The following is a 13,167-nucleotide window of genomic DNA, read 5'->3' on the forward strand; positions in this document are numbered from 1 at the left end:
AGATGCAGGCAGAGTGGGGTGGGAATGTGCCCATCTGAGAAAGCCATCCCAGCCCAGACTGCAGGAGGAATTAGCACAGTGCTCCCGCAGAGGAAGAGTGCTCAAACCAATCTGCGAGGGTCTGCAACAAAGCCTCGTAATGGAAGAAGAAATTGGACAGACTTCTGGAATCGGTGCATGGAAGCTCTGCTACCAGCTGGGAGACTAATTTAGTTTCTGTTTTTTTCCCCTTCTCCCCATCCTCCCTCCTTCCCTCTTTGAATAGGAGAGCAACGCGGCCAAGGGCTCAGCTCCTGCCAGATTGTACAGGCTCAGACGGGGCAGGCTGGGTCACTCCATGGAGGAGTAAACATCAGGGAAAGCTGAAAGGGCTTTCTTAGGCTGTGCTCGAGCTAAAATGCTGAAGAGCACAGGAAGCACTTGAAATCCCCAACAGGGGACTACCTTTTGGGAAGTAGAGCAGCCCGGGGACTCCTCTAAACCCCACAGCAGCCACGGCAGATATATGAAAGCGGAGACAGACGGAGGCTGAAGCCGGCAAGTGCTCTGTCGTTTTCCTGCTGCTGAGCACAGCAGTACCTTGCTCTTTGACTGGTGCCCAGCAGCAGCATTGCAATTTTGTCATCCCCAGTACAACCAATCTCTTACCAACACAGCCCGTGTCAGTACCCTGACGCGCTTGATGAGAGATGCTGTGCCAGTGGAGGTGCCATCTTTTGGAATAAGATGTAAAACTAACCATCTGACAGCCTGGACTATAAAAGTTCCCTTGGCAGCTTCTGCCAGTGTTATCTTCCTCCCTCAGCCAAATTCCAGGTTAGAAACTGAACAAAGCAGTAGTGATGAGCTGCCAGTATTTTAATGAGCAGTTCCCACAGACACCTTCCTACCTCTGCCTGTGATGAAACTCCGCAGAGCAGGTGCACGTGTGTGCTCCCAGAAAGGGAGCTGTATTTACTTCTCACTTGTTCAAACAGCAGCAGTTACAAAAATCCTCTCTCATAACTATCACTCAAGCAGGGAAGTGGCTTATTTGGCAAGGAAATTGTCATCAAGAGCAGTTTGCTGGAGATGTTTACACTGTGTTTCTGAGGGTATAATGAGTGTGCTGATAAGATAGTGCAGGAACTAGCTGACTTGAACAAGGGGGGAATATACTGAGAAGCTGCTAGCTGTATTCTGCAAGGTGTTTGGGAAATACCCTGCTGGCATCCTATAGAGGCAACAGCATTTACTCTTGAGCATTTATTTCAGGCTGCTTAGGGAGAAGGTCTTTCTAGGACAGAAAAGCAAGACTGGGAGAGCTGAGATTTCCAGTATCATGTTTTTCTCCCCAAGCAAGGAAGCTGGGGTGTTTTCCTTGCTATAAACCCAACTGTCCCTTCCCAGTATGTGGGGCATTCCAGCAGGAAGTAGGAGAAGAAGAGGTACTGGCAAACCCCCAAGGAGCCCTAGGTACCTGCTGAAAATTAATCATGAAGGCACGCACCCTGCCAGCCCCGCTCGGGACCCTGCAGGACAGGGATGGACCAGGGGAACAGCACAAGGAGGGGCTGGCTCCAACACAGGCAGATTTTCATTGCTCCTTCTGTGCCTCAGGGCCGGGCTCAGCAGCTCTCCTGCACCCCCAGGCTGGCTGCGTTTCACTGGCAGTGGATTTACCTTCCTAGCAGAGCACAGAAAAGCCAGGAAGATTATACCTAGTAAAGCTCCAGCCCTGTCCTCTGCCCTGACCTCAGTACCTGCCCGTCCTCCTCCCTGCCACTGACATCTCCAGGACACCAGGGATGGACACATCCCACCGGGATGTGGACCCGGGCAGGTCCAGGTATCCACCCCACCGCCAAAGATGAGGGCTTGAGATCACATCCCCCTACCCCTGCTCAGCCCCAGGCAGGACGGGCAGCTGGAGGGGGACTGGCCCATCCTCTCCGGCAGGGATTTTCCAGCATGCCCACCTTTTTGGAGGCCCCTTTCCCCGCGGGACTCCCGCCACCCGTGTGCGGGCCACCGAGGACACCTAGTGGCTGGCGAGCCGTGCCGGGCTGCCCTCGCCCCACAGCACCCTGCCTGCTGGCACCGGGGCCGGCAGGCTGCCCTAAGGATGCTCGCCCCATCACTGGTGGGAGCAGCAGGGCTGAGAGGAACTCTCCTCTCTGAGCTCTCCTCTCTGCCTTTAGCCCTCGCACACAAGCCCCAGGCCCAGGGAAATTGCCCAGTCCCATATCTGGGGAGGGCTAAAGTGGGGCTCAGCACCTGTGGCATCCTCCTCGCACAAGCAGGCTGTGTGGGAGAGTATTTGAACGCTCCACGGTATGGGCACATGGGCGCAGAAGGTCAGCAAGGAGGAGTAAGCGCCTCCTGTGCACTCCCAAGCTGGACTTCCACATCTCCCCAGTACGGGGCAGGGCACGGGCAGGATAAAGGGAGCTGGGGTGGGCCAGAGGGTGCTGGGGGAGGCTTGCAGATGTGGCATAGGGGAAAAGGGATTTGGGTGGCCAGCAGGGCTGCACTGGCTAGGCTGGGGTCTCCCCCCCACCATTGGGATGCTCAGAGAGCTCTGCTCTGTAAAAAAAAGTCACTAAAAGTGTGCTGGGAGGGACCTCACCAGACACTGTCTCATTTTCCCTTGCTGCACAGGCAAGATGTGAACATCGAGCACAGGAAAAGGTGAGCACTAACGCCCTGCAGGTGAGAGACGTGGGAATCTTCCAGCAGTGCCCAACAGACCTTCACCTGCCAGAAACACCCTTTTACAAATCGGCTGCTGTTCAGCTGGGTGGCGAGCGGCGTGCGCTCTCCTCAGCAGGAGTGAAGGCATCCTTCATGTGTGTCCACACGTACACACTGCCTCTCGCCCCTTCCTGCTGCCACAGGGCCAAGGTCTCCAGGAGAGGTGCAGGCAAGCGGGTGAGAGCGACCCCCTGCTGCCCCCACCCTCTCCTGCAGTGGTGGCCCTGGATGGCAGCATGTACCCCTGACATGGGGAACTCGCCCCGAACTGCTGTCGCAGCCAGCCCAGAGGGCAGGGTCATTGCTGCCAGGGCAGAGGGAGACAGGGAGCGTGAGGCAAGGGCAAGCGCGCCCTTTCCTGTACCAGAAGCGAGCTGCAGCTGCCCTGGGCCTGCAGCTTTCTCACCCAATCTTCCTCCACCCCTTTGGCTTTCCTTCCTGGGTGCCAGCCAGCCCCATGACGCTACGTTAGGCTGCGTTTGGACTTGACGGAGCCTCAAACTTAAATGCAATTAATGTAATAAAGGCCAGCAGCTAGTGCATGTGTGGAGCCAACCGGAGCAGCAGGGACGGCTCCCCGAGTTGCCCAAGCTCCAGGTGTTCCCTTGCCCATGCACAACAAGCAACATCCCTTCTTCACTCCCTGGCATTCCTGCGGCCTGCGGAGCTGCAGCGCCAGCACACAGCTCACAGCTGCCTGGGAATCTCCCCCATTATTCTACCCTCTTTCACAACTATACCACCAACGAGGAGGCCAAATCCTGTCTCTCTGCCAGCAGCTCACTGCCGGAGAAGCAGGCTCTGCCAGGAGGTAGCGAGGTGGGGAGGCAGGAACACATGAGCTTTTGAGCCCTCTGGGTGCTGGGCACTTTCCAAAGCTCACATGCAGCTGCAAGAGAGTTCTCCAACCTGACCGGCCATCCTGTTCTGCGGGGCCAGCAGGCAGTCGTAGTGACAGTGCTGGCTGGCACGCAGGGAGCATGGCAGATGCCTGGCCCGAGGCTGTGCCCCTTGCTGCTGCTGCCAGTGTCCAGTCTGCTACCCTGCGCCTTATTATGGGCACTTAACTCACCACATACAGCTGCTACCGCAGTGACAGAGTTGCCACCAAGTCCGGAGGAGAGCTCCACATGCTAGCCGCACAGAAAGCCCTGCCCTGGGGAGGCAGGTGAGAGGATGGGATGGACAGGCAGGCTTCCGTGGGCAAGGATGCAGCAGGTGGCCGTGCCTGTGCCACCAAGCAGCCCGTTCTCTCCCCTGACTTTGAGTTAAGTCCTGCTGTGGGGGTTTCTTGAGCTAGAGAACCCTTCAGAGGTTTGTTTTGCTGGGTGGGGGTGGAGACGGGAACAGCCTTTTGTCACCAGGCCGCATACGAGTGAAGCAAAGAGGCCCCAGTGCAGCTGGCAGGAAGATGGAGGCTGGTTACAGGGAGGCAGGCGGTGGGAGGGATTCAGGGTGCAGGTGACCCTCTGGACTGCCCAGAGCAGTGAGGATGCACCTGGAGAGAGGCAGAAGTGAGGACAAAGAGCCACAACGGCAGGATGAGAGGCGAAGCCTGAACTCCTGCCATTTAGCAGCGGGGCTTGGAAGAAGGTGTAAACAGGTGCTGAGGGACTGTGAGCTCAGTGCCAGCGATGTAAGAGCTACCGTGATCAGCCTGTCCCCAGATCCTTTCCAAGGCAAACATCAGACATTTTCCATCAGACACCGCTCTCCTTGGATGCCAAATTCCACTCCCATTTCTGCAAGCCAGGGCCGGTGTCCACATGCTCCTGTTGAATTGCAGATCCCTTCCCAAGTCCCAAACACTGAGCGGCCCCTGACAGGAGCAGATAAGGGACCTAGGGAGACAAGCTGCATCAAGGACTGCCTGCCCCTTGCTCCCATCTCCATCTGAACGCCAGCAACCAAAATACAGTCTCTGTGCTGCTGCCTGGAGGAAAACAACCTTGCTGGCCTGCCCCGCAGCTTGCTGATCCTGTTGTTTTCACCCGGAGAAGGGGATGGCATGACACAGTTGTTTCCCAGGTAATTGCCACCACCCTAAAACCAGAGGGTGGGATTTGGCTGCAGAGGGATAATGCTGACCAAGGGCAAGCAAGTCCAGGCAGGGCATGCAACAGAGCGCTGCTCCTGATGAGCAAGAGTGGTGGAAGCTAACCCTCCTCGAGGGCTGGTCCTGACCCTCGCCCTGCCTCGCTTTCTCTCAAATTATCCTGTATTTATGGCAGTCAGTAAGGGAGGCTCAGGCCCCAGGTTCACTCTCTTATCTAGGTTTTACATTTCTCCCAGGACTGTTCTGATTTTTTTCTCCTCCCTTCTCTCAGTGTTTTCCCTCCTCTTTCTGTCTCCCCCTTCACCTCTGTTGCATTTTTTTTTTGCCGTCCTATTTATTTCTTCTGTATTTCTAGAGGAAGGGAAGAGGGGAGTAAATCAAGAAACACACGCACACACTGGATATTTGTCTTGCTCAGTCATAGAGTGAATAAGCGTCCTTGTTTCAACATGTTTTCCCATTTAACTTCCCAGGGGCTTTTCAGACCAAGAATTCCTCTGAACAACCAGACACAAGAGCTGAGCTCACAGTCATTTGCTGCGTGTGGTGGCCTCATTCCTCAGGCTTCCCCCCATCCCACACTCTGATTTCCAGGCACCCAACAATGACACAGACCGGGGCCCACCCACCGCCTCCCCTAAAGCCTCCCGGGCGGGCAGGGAAGCCCAGCAGGGACAGGCTGCACCTCCCCATGTGCTGAGCTGTCTCCTGGCACAATGGAGCAGCAGCCCTCACACAGGCAAAACCTCCAACCGAGGTTTCCACGCAGGGCAGAAGCCATGGGCAGCCGAGACCTTGCCTGCTGGGGTTCTTCCACATCTGTGGGACTGCTCAGACCAGCCCTGCTGCCCTGCGTGGGTGATGGCTGCCTGTCCCTCTAAGGAACTTCCCTGCAGGGGGGCCCGTCTCAGGAGATTAAGCCTTCAGCAGAAAGCACCAACTTGAGACACTGATGCTCTAGCAAGAGGTGAAGAAAGATCTGGGGGAGATGGCACTTGCTCTGAGCGAGGAAGATGCTAGCCGGGCTACAGCTGATCCCACAAGCTTGCCATCACCTCCAGCTCCTCACCAGTACCTGGCATGGGACTGTGAACACAGAGCGCATAAGGGGAGGAAGCACCTATCCCCTCCTCTGCCCCACCTGCAACACGCTCCTCGGGCAGAGGGTGAACCCCACATGGCAAAAGGGTTGGGACTAGATGATCTTTAATGTCCTTTCCAACTTGAACTATTCCATGATTCGGTGCTGGGCTGCTTGGTAGCCACATGGGCCTGGATGCCTCGGGAGGGACAGAGCCACAGTTTCTGTCTCCAGGGCAGGTCAGGCCAAGGAGTGCTGCTCTGTGCACAGCTCTCCGTGCCTGGAGGAAAGCTTGGCTTGATATTGCCAAATCCAGCGGATTTCAGAGTAGATCATCTGTTAGGGAGACTCTATTAATAGCTCTCTGTCCTTTTTCTTCTTTCCCTGTCTGTCCTTGTTCTGCTCTTTATCCACCTATGTTTCCCCTCTTTCTCTCTACCTGCCTCCTCCAGGCTTGGCACCATGAATCACACCTCGTCCCATCAGCTTCACTTGTTTTCACTCCCAGACCTCACCAGGGAGCTGGGACTTTGATCTCGCGAAGGCAGAGACTCTGGACTGACAGGGAAGCTGGGGAACAGCTACAGATGGGGGAGCACAGATGCTTGGAGAGGGGAGCAGGGAACCATGGGATTGCAGAGAAGGGGATGACCTTCAGAAAGAGACTGAGGAACAAGTAGCGATGCTCCTTATAACCACCTTTTGTGATCCATCACCAAATGCAGAGCTGCTTCCAGCTCCTTTAACACAGAGCCTCTGGACTCAGTCATGCGATGTGAAGCCTGCCTATAGCAGGTGATGTGGATTTGTCAAGACTCTCCCCTCACAAATAAAACTTCTACCAGTGGTAGTCTCAACCCCTTCCCGGCTTGGGCTCCATCCCACAGCACCCCTCTTCCAGTCTAGGACCCCAGATAGCTGTATGACAAGCTCAATCAGCACAACTCTTCAGAGGGAGAGAAACATAGGAGCCCTGGCACACATGTGCCCTTGTAGCCTGCCTGACATGTGCCCTCGTAGGCTTTCCCATCTGCTGACACACTGTGCCAGAAACCTCCTCAGCGGCTCAGCTACTGGAACTGCAGCTCATAGATCAGTAAAATAGGCTCTAGAGGGGAAACAAGATTTTAAGCAACAGGGCAGGCACAAAAGAGTCCCTCTTAGGGGATTTCCAGTCTCTGCATTTAGCTTGCTGGAAAGCCAACATTTTTCAACTTTGGCAGGCCTTAGTTTCCTGAGGCATGAGATAGAGGTGGCATTCCCCTGCCTTGCAGAGTTTGATGCAGGACGTTTTTTGCTGAGATGCAAACCCATAGAGAACTAGACCTAACCTGCTGCTGGGGACAATAGCAAATTATGCTGAAAGTTATAATTTCTAAGCATCAGAGAAAAAAGAGCATCCTCACAGAAGAGTACATAAAGATATCCTGGGGGCTACAGACCCAAGCCAGCACCTATACCTGAGGACCAAATCTTTTTCTGGAAGGAGTACAATCTGTTGCAGCTATCCAGATACCAATAAATTAATTTCTGCCAGCTGTAAATCAGGGAATATATTACTACTTCTTCTACAGCCCCCCAAAACTGTAAGATTATATGAACTGTTAATTTTACATGAATAATATCTGTCTCTTCTAGTACGCTTTGCTTCTGAAGATCCCAGAGCATTTTAGAAGATTATCAACAGGTCGGAGCAGAACAAAGAACAGAATCACGATCTCTCAAGTTTGCATGTGGAACTCTCCGCAAAATCATGTCTGCACAGTTACTGAGGCTGACTTGAAACCTTGACAGTGACCACACTCCAAAGAAGCCAAAAGAGAATATGCCATCCTACAGCAGAAAGTAGAAGCCTCCAGTGGTCCTTGCCAATCCAACTAAGGAACATTCCTGATCCCAAATTTGGAGATCATGTTTTAGTGCTGAGCAGACACCCGAGAGGTGCAACCAGCTCCACCCAACTTCCCCATCTCAGGTTGTGCCAATCTCTAGTGCATGAAAAGGAGGTGGAAAAGAAAACAAAAACTGAAAACCAATGACACAGAAACCAAGTTAATCATCAAAGAGGGGGGAAAAAAATTCCTTCCTGGCCTCTACAGGCAACCAGCAGAAGCCTTGAAACACAGCCTTAATTAATTAATTAAAAACAATATGAACATGGTGCAACAAGTCTTGTAAGCACATTGAAGGCGTGCAATATCATCCATACACTGTTATGCAACGTGTTGATGACTGTAGCAAGCTCATCGTGAATCCAGTTCGGATCTTGGTGCCCAAGACACTGTTTCAAAGGCCATCCCTGAACTCTGCTCCTGTGATGTCTAGAAGTCATCTTCTAATTTCTAGCCTATATTGTTTAATGAACAAATTTACCCTATTTGATCTTACACTAGCACTGTCCTTTAATTCAAATAGATTTCCCTCTTTAGCTGGTATTCCCTTTCCTGTCTTCCACATGAATTTAACGCTGAGTAGTCATTTTCCCCTTCAGCCTTTTCAAAGATGAAGACTCAGCATAACCACTAGAAAGGGGGCCTCCCCCAGGCAGCACATATCCTCCAGTTAATGCCCTTGTCCCGTCACACACCCTCTCGCTCCTTCAGTGAATCACCCTCCTTCTGCACACTCACCAAGTATCGTTGCTACACAACGGGCATTTATGTCCTACCTGTAACTCGTTACAATAATTAAGATTCCCCATGGTCCAGCTCGTAGCCTGCAGGCCTGATTTAAGCCCTGGGATGCTTGTGTTTGGCCTGCCATGGTACCTTGGAGGAGCTATTCAGATGCTCACACTACCCTAAAAATCTGAGTCCTTGTATCTGAAACCAGGTCCTGACCACCTTCACCGAGCCCTCACTTCAGCACGCCCCCTACCATGAAAATGCATCCCCCAAATAACGATCCTCCTGGTTCAGTTTTCCTTCCCTTCATCACCCACTCTGAGACACACAGCCGATATTATCACACTGAGGTGGTAAGCCCAAATTGTCACAAATTCCTGAACTTAAGTTTATGCCATATCAATTGAGTCTCTCTCATGTAAATCACAGTTCTGAGAGTACCCGTAGATCTACTTTAAGCACGGCTGCAGCACTGTTGTTTTTTCCCCACGTGCTCTGTACCAGGATAGCTCTACTGATTTATCTGGATGCATTGCTGACTGAACCTGATACGTGTGAAAGCAACACGAAGCCTTGAACTCGTTCTGCCTGCTCTGCTGTTGCACTGGGAGCTGGTTAATGCATGGTCATTGCTCAATGGTGTCTGCATGCTCGACGGACTGATTTCCTCTGCTTTCTTGTAGCAGGAGCAGCCTGCATACATTTCAGCGTAACATTTTCCGAGCTGTGGACTTATTTTATATAATGGTGCAAGAAATGAGAAAGGACTGAAAATATGTAGGATGTGAAAGGGAGCGTGGATTAGTGGGTAAAGCACAGAGCAGGCAATTAGCAGACAGGTTCCCCGCTCCTAGTTTGGTTGGAGTTGTGAGAACTGGGGCCAGTGAATCATGGGCTGGTTGATCTAACTCTCCATGACTCTCCATGACTTCATCAGTCATTGGTTTTTGAATCTCTGCTCTGGAGCCTGTCTAAAGGAGTGCCCCGGGGTTGGCTTAACTGTTTTTATTCTATTTAGTTTGAAATGGACCCAATTTTTTCACTTTTTCCATCTTGGGGAAATTTGGTTTTTTTCAGGTACCTACCCATGAAGATTTTTGTGCAGCACACTGCACAGTGAAAACACTTTAGTACAAGCAATAAACTACCCAAACTTACTGGTGTATATACAATGAAAAAAACGAAGTTCAAAACAAGAACAAAAACATCATGGAATATTAAAAAAAATAATTAGGAATTTAGAGGGGGTCACAATCATCAAAAAAACAAAAAGAGAATGAGTAAGCAAAAAGGCTGCATAGCTATTTCAGAAAAACAGCTTTATTTTTGCTGAAAAATTCCAGTCAGTTCCACAGTACATGCCTCAGTTTCCCTAATTGCTACATGGGGTTAGCAACCCAGACCTATTTTGCAAAGGTGTTGTCAAGTTTAATTTGTGAACCTTTGAAAAGCGCTCCGAGTTTTTTTAGATGAAAGGCACTGCAGATGCCAAACGTGGGTGTATGCTCTGAGTCAGAGGCATAGACATGGGCATATTGTGTGATCGGCTTGACGCAGTGCACTAGATAGGAGACATTGTCCTCTGCAGGAAACGCAGGGATGGCTGGTACAAAAATCACAGATGATGCTTACACAAGTGTGAACTCATGCTATAGAAATCAGGAGCCACCCTCTGGGAGGTGCAAAGATAAAGCCTGCAATAGAGACATCCAGTCTGTACTTTACTTTGGCTTCTAAATTGCCTGAAATACATGTGCGCGCACAGGTCTTCTAAATATGGTTGTGTGCTGAAGGACAAATTGTCTAACAAGCTACCCTTTAACTAACAAACTGCCCTTTAACTCCAGTAGTCCTCCTATGATTCCCAGGTAGAATTAGGCAGCATTGGCAGTGGTTATGGGCACCAACAAGGCCAAGTGCACCTCAAGTTTCAGACAGGTGCGAAGAGCAGATTTCCCAGGAAAGGCCAGAAATAACAAGAGAGACGTGGGCCCCATCTGCCATTTTTTGGCATGAAAAAGGCATGAAGAGATGTGATGAGGTGCAGAGAGATGATGGAGAAAAGAGTGGGCTTGGTCTGTGGCTACGGAGCACAGCTGCAGTGCCAGGACGCGTGGCAGCAGAGGTGATGTTGCTGGTCACACCTGCCATGGGCCTGCCACGGCCCTGCCACGGTTTCACAGGCATCTGCAAGCCGGACATGCCCAAGGCACTAACGCCAGGCATGTGGGATGCTGCGAGAGTGAGCTGAGGTTGAGAGGGGCCCATTGAAAGTGGCATTCCGCAGAAGTGACTGGCAGCAGCGGGGAATGTTCCTTAGGCACACTCGAGTGACATGCTTGCTTTCTTCTGCAGACTCGAGGGAGGTTCAGCCCGGACTACTTGCAAACACATTCCTTTGCAAGAAACCCAGTTTGCACTTGGCTCCATTAGTCTGTATGTGCATATATGCACATGATTCTCTCTCTGACACAGAACATTTAAGCTGAGGATTCTCCAAAATTAAGCTGCAAGGACAGATGCCACCCAAACTATTCAAAAGCCAAAGCAGAACCTGCAGCTTTACGGAACACATCAACTGTCATGAGGGTTGACAACAGCCCGTCTGAGTCTGACTGGTGCGGCATTAGATGATAGGCATTACAATATCTGACATCTCCAGTATGGCCATACTTCACTAGTACTGCAAGAAATGGAGGAGCTAAAGCCATGGCTGGCATCAGGACTTGCTGGAAGGTGCCAGTCTTGTATGTGCCTCTGCATGGGCAGGAGAATCAATAATAAACCTCTGCCTGAGCCCAGTTACTCCCAAGTCTGCCTGGAATAGCTGGATTAAACTCATTTACTCTGGATTCGCATCAGTAAAACCAAGATGCAAAAAAATCCGTCCTTAATCTTTTGACTGCCTTCCCTACTCCAAAGTCTTAACTAAGTGTGAGGAAAAGAGAAACCCTTCCTTCTTCTAAGTTAGACCTCTTTTTATAGATGTTTTTTGTTTCTTAAGTATTGATGCTAGCTTGGAAAAGCTCTGCTGAGTCTTTTCTGTACACGTGAGAACAGGCGCCTCCACCCTCCAGTATTTTTAATTACTTGGAAATCTATGGGAGTGTTGATGTTGTAAAGATCAGCTCGGCCCAGGAAGCCAGGGGGAAAGAAATATGTCATTCAATCTCTTTCTTTTATGAAATTTGTTTTTAAAAAATAGCACTGCCCTTTCCTATGCCAGAGAATGACTTCTGACTCACGAAAGACTATGGTCCTATTAATAAAAAACCTGTCCATTAGAAATTACTGCAAAAGGCATGGCCTTTCCCAACAACTATTATCCAAGAAAATACTGCATACTGGATCATTTCTCATATATAGAGAGCCATAACAACATAGAGGCAGTAAAAGGGGCTAGATCTATGAGCCAGGGGTCCCAACTGCATTTCAATTGAAAATAAAAAAAAAAAAATTATCTTTCCTTTTCTTTCATTTTGCACAGACAAAGCCCTTAGAAACTATATCTGTAAGACAGGCGCTTCCTGGCTATCTCATTCTCATATCAGATCCAAAATGTATGCTGTTCCTGTTTTGGGCTGCACCTCTATTTCCTCCACACCTAAAAAAGAGCTGCAAAATGGAGACTTGGATTTTTCCTCCACTACTTAGGACATGTCCAACTGGGGGGTGGTTAGTGAATTTCTAATGAGAAATTATTGCAGGCTAAAAATCACATTCTCCAAAAACACCACCATTGCTTTCTGTGAAAGTTAAATTAAGCACAAATCTTAGGCATGGTTAATTTACACCCTAGAAATTAATCTCAGAGCAATCTCACTGAAATTCAGAGCATAATCTATGCTAAATTGACATGATAAGAGTGGAAGATCAACCTCCTTCTTTTGAAGTTGATGGAATTCACCAGTGCTTATAAAGGGCCTTTTGCTTCTGAAATCTTCTGTGATTCCAACAAGTTGAACATTTCCCAGGAATACAGCTAGTGGAGGCAGATCTATTTTTAAAACTCTTTCTCAGTTCCTTTTTCTTGCAAGAAATATTTTGGCCATCTAGCTGTAAAATATTTCCTCTTCCAGGTATGTTTCAGGGATATCCCTCAGTTCAGTGGACATTTATGGGAAGAGCTACATAAGATACACCTGAACCCTTATCTCAATCTCAGAACATGCAATGAAATAGGCAGTGGGGGTTTTAATTCTACTGGTCACATTAGTGGTCATCACCTGGCCTGTGGGAAAAGCAGGACTAGCCAATTTTTCCTTCCGGTCAGCTGTGTTCTCTGATACGTGGTTGGGCCATTTCCAGGTCTAGATGGATGGGCCTTGCACAAACACAACATCAAAATCAAAATAAAGATAACAGGGTCTTTTAAACCCAGTATTATCCATATGTTTCCCCTCCCTGTCCTACTGAATACAGTAAGCCCTCAGGGGAACCCCGTTTAAGAATGCTTTATTCTAGGCGTTCATTTTAATTACAACCATAATTATTTTTGTGCGTGAGTATGACCCAGTTAACAAACCCATCTTCGGCATCTCATGGTCTCTCTGACCCTGCCCATCTTTGCAAGGAGGTAACTAACCTCAGCTCCTGGCAACAACGAGCAAAATTATTTTTGAAACAAGCGGTCGAACTGGTTGCTACATCTTAATGAAAATTATTTTTTTAAA

The sequence above is a fragment of the Larus michahellis genome, chromosome 17, assembly GCF_964199755.1.
Source record: "Larus michahellis chromosome 17, bLarMic1.1, whole genome shotgun sequence".
In the NCBI taxonomy this organism is placed as follows: domain Eukaryota; kingdom Metazoa; phylum Chordata; class Aves; order Charadriiformes; family Laridae; genus Larus; species Larus michahellis.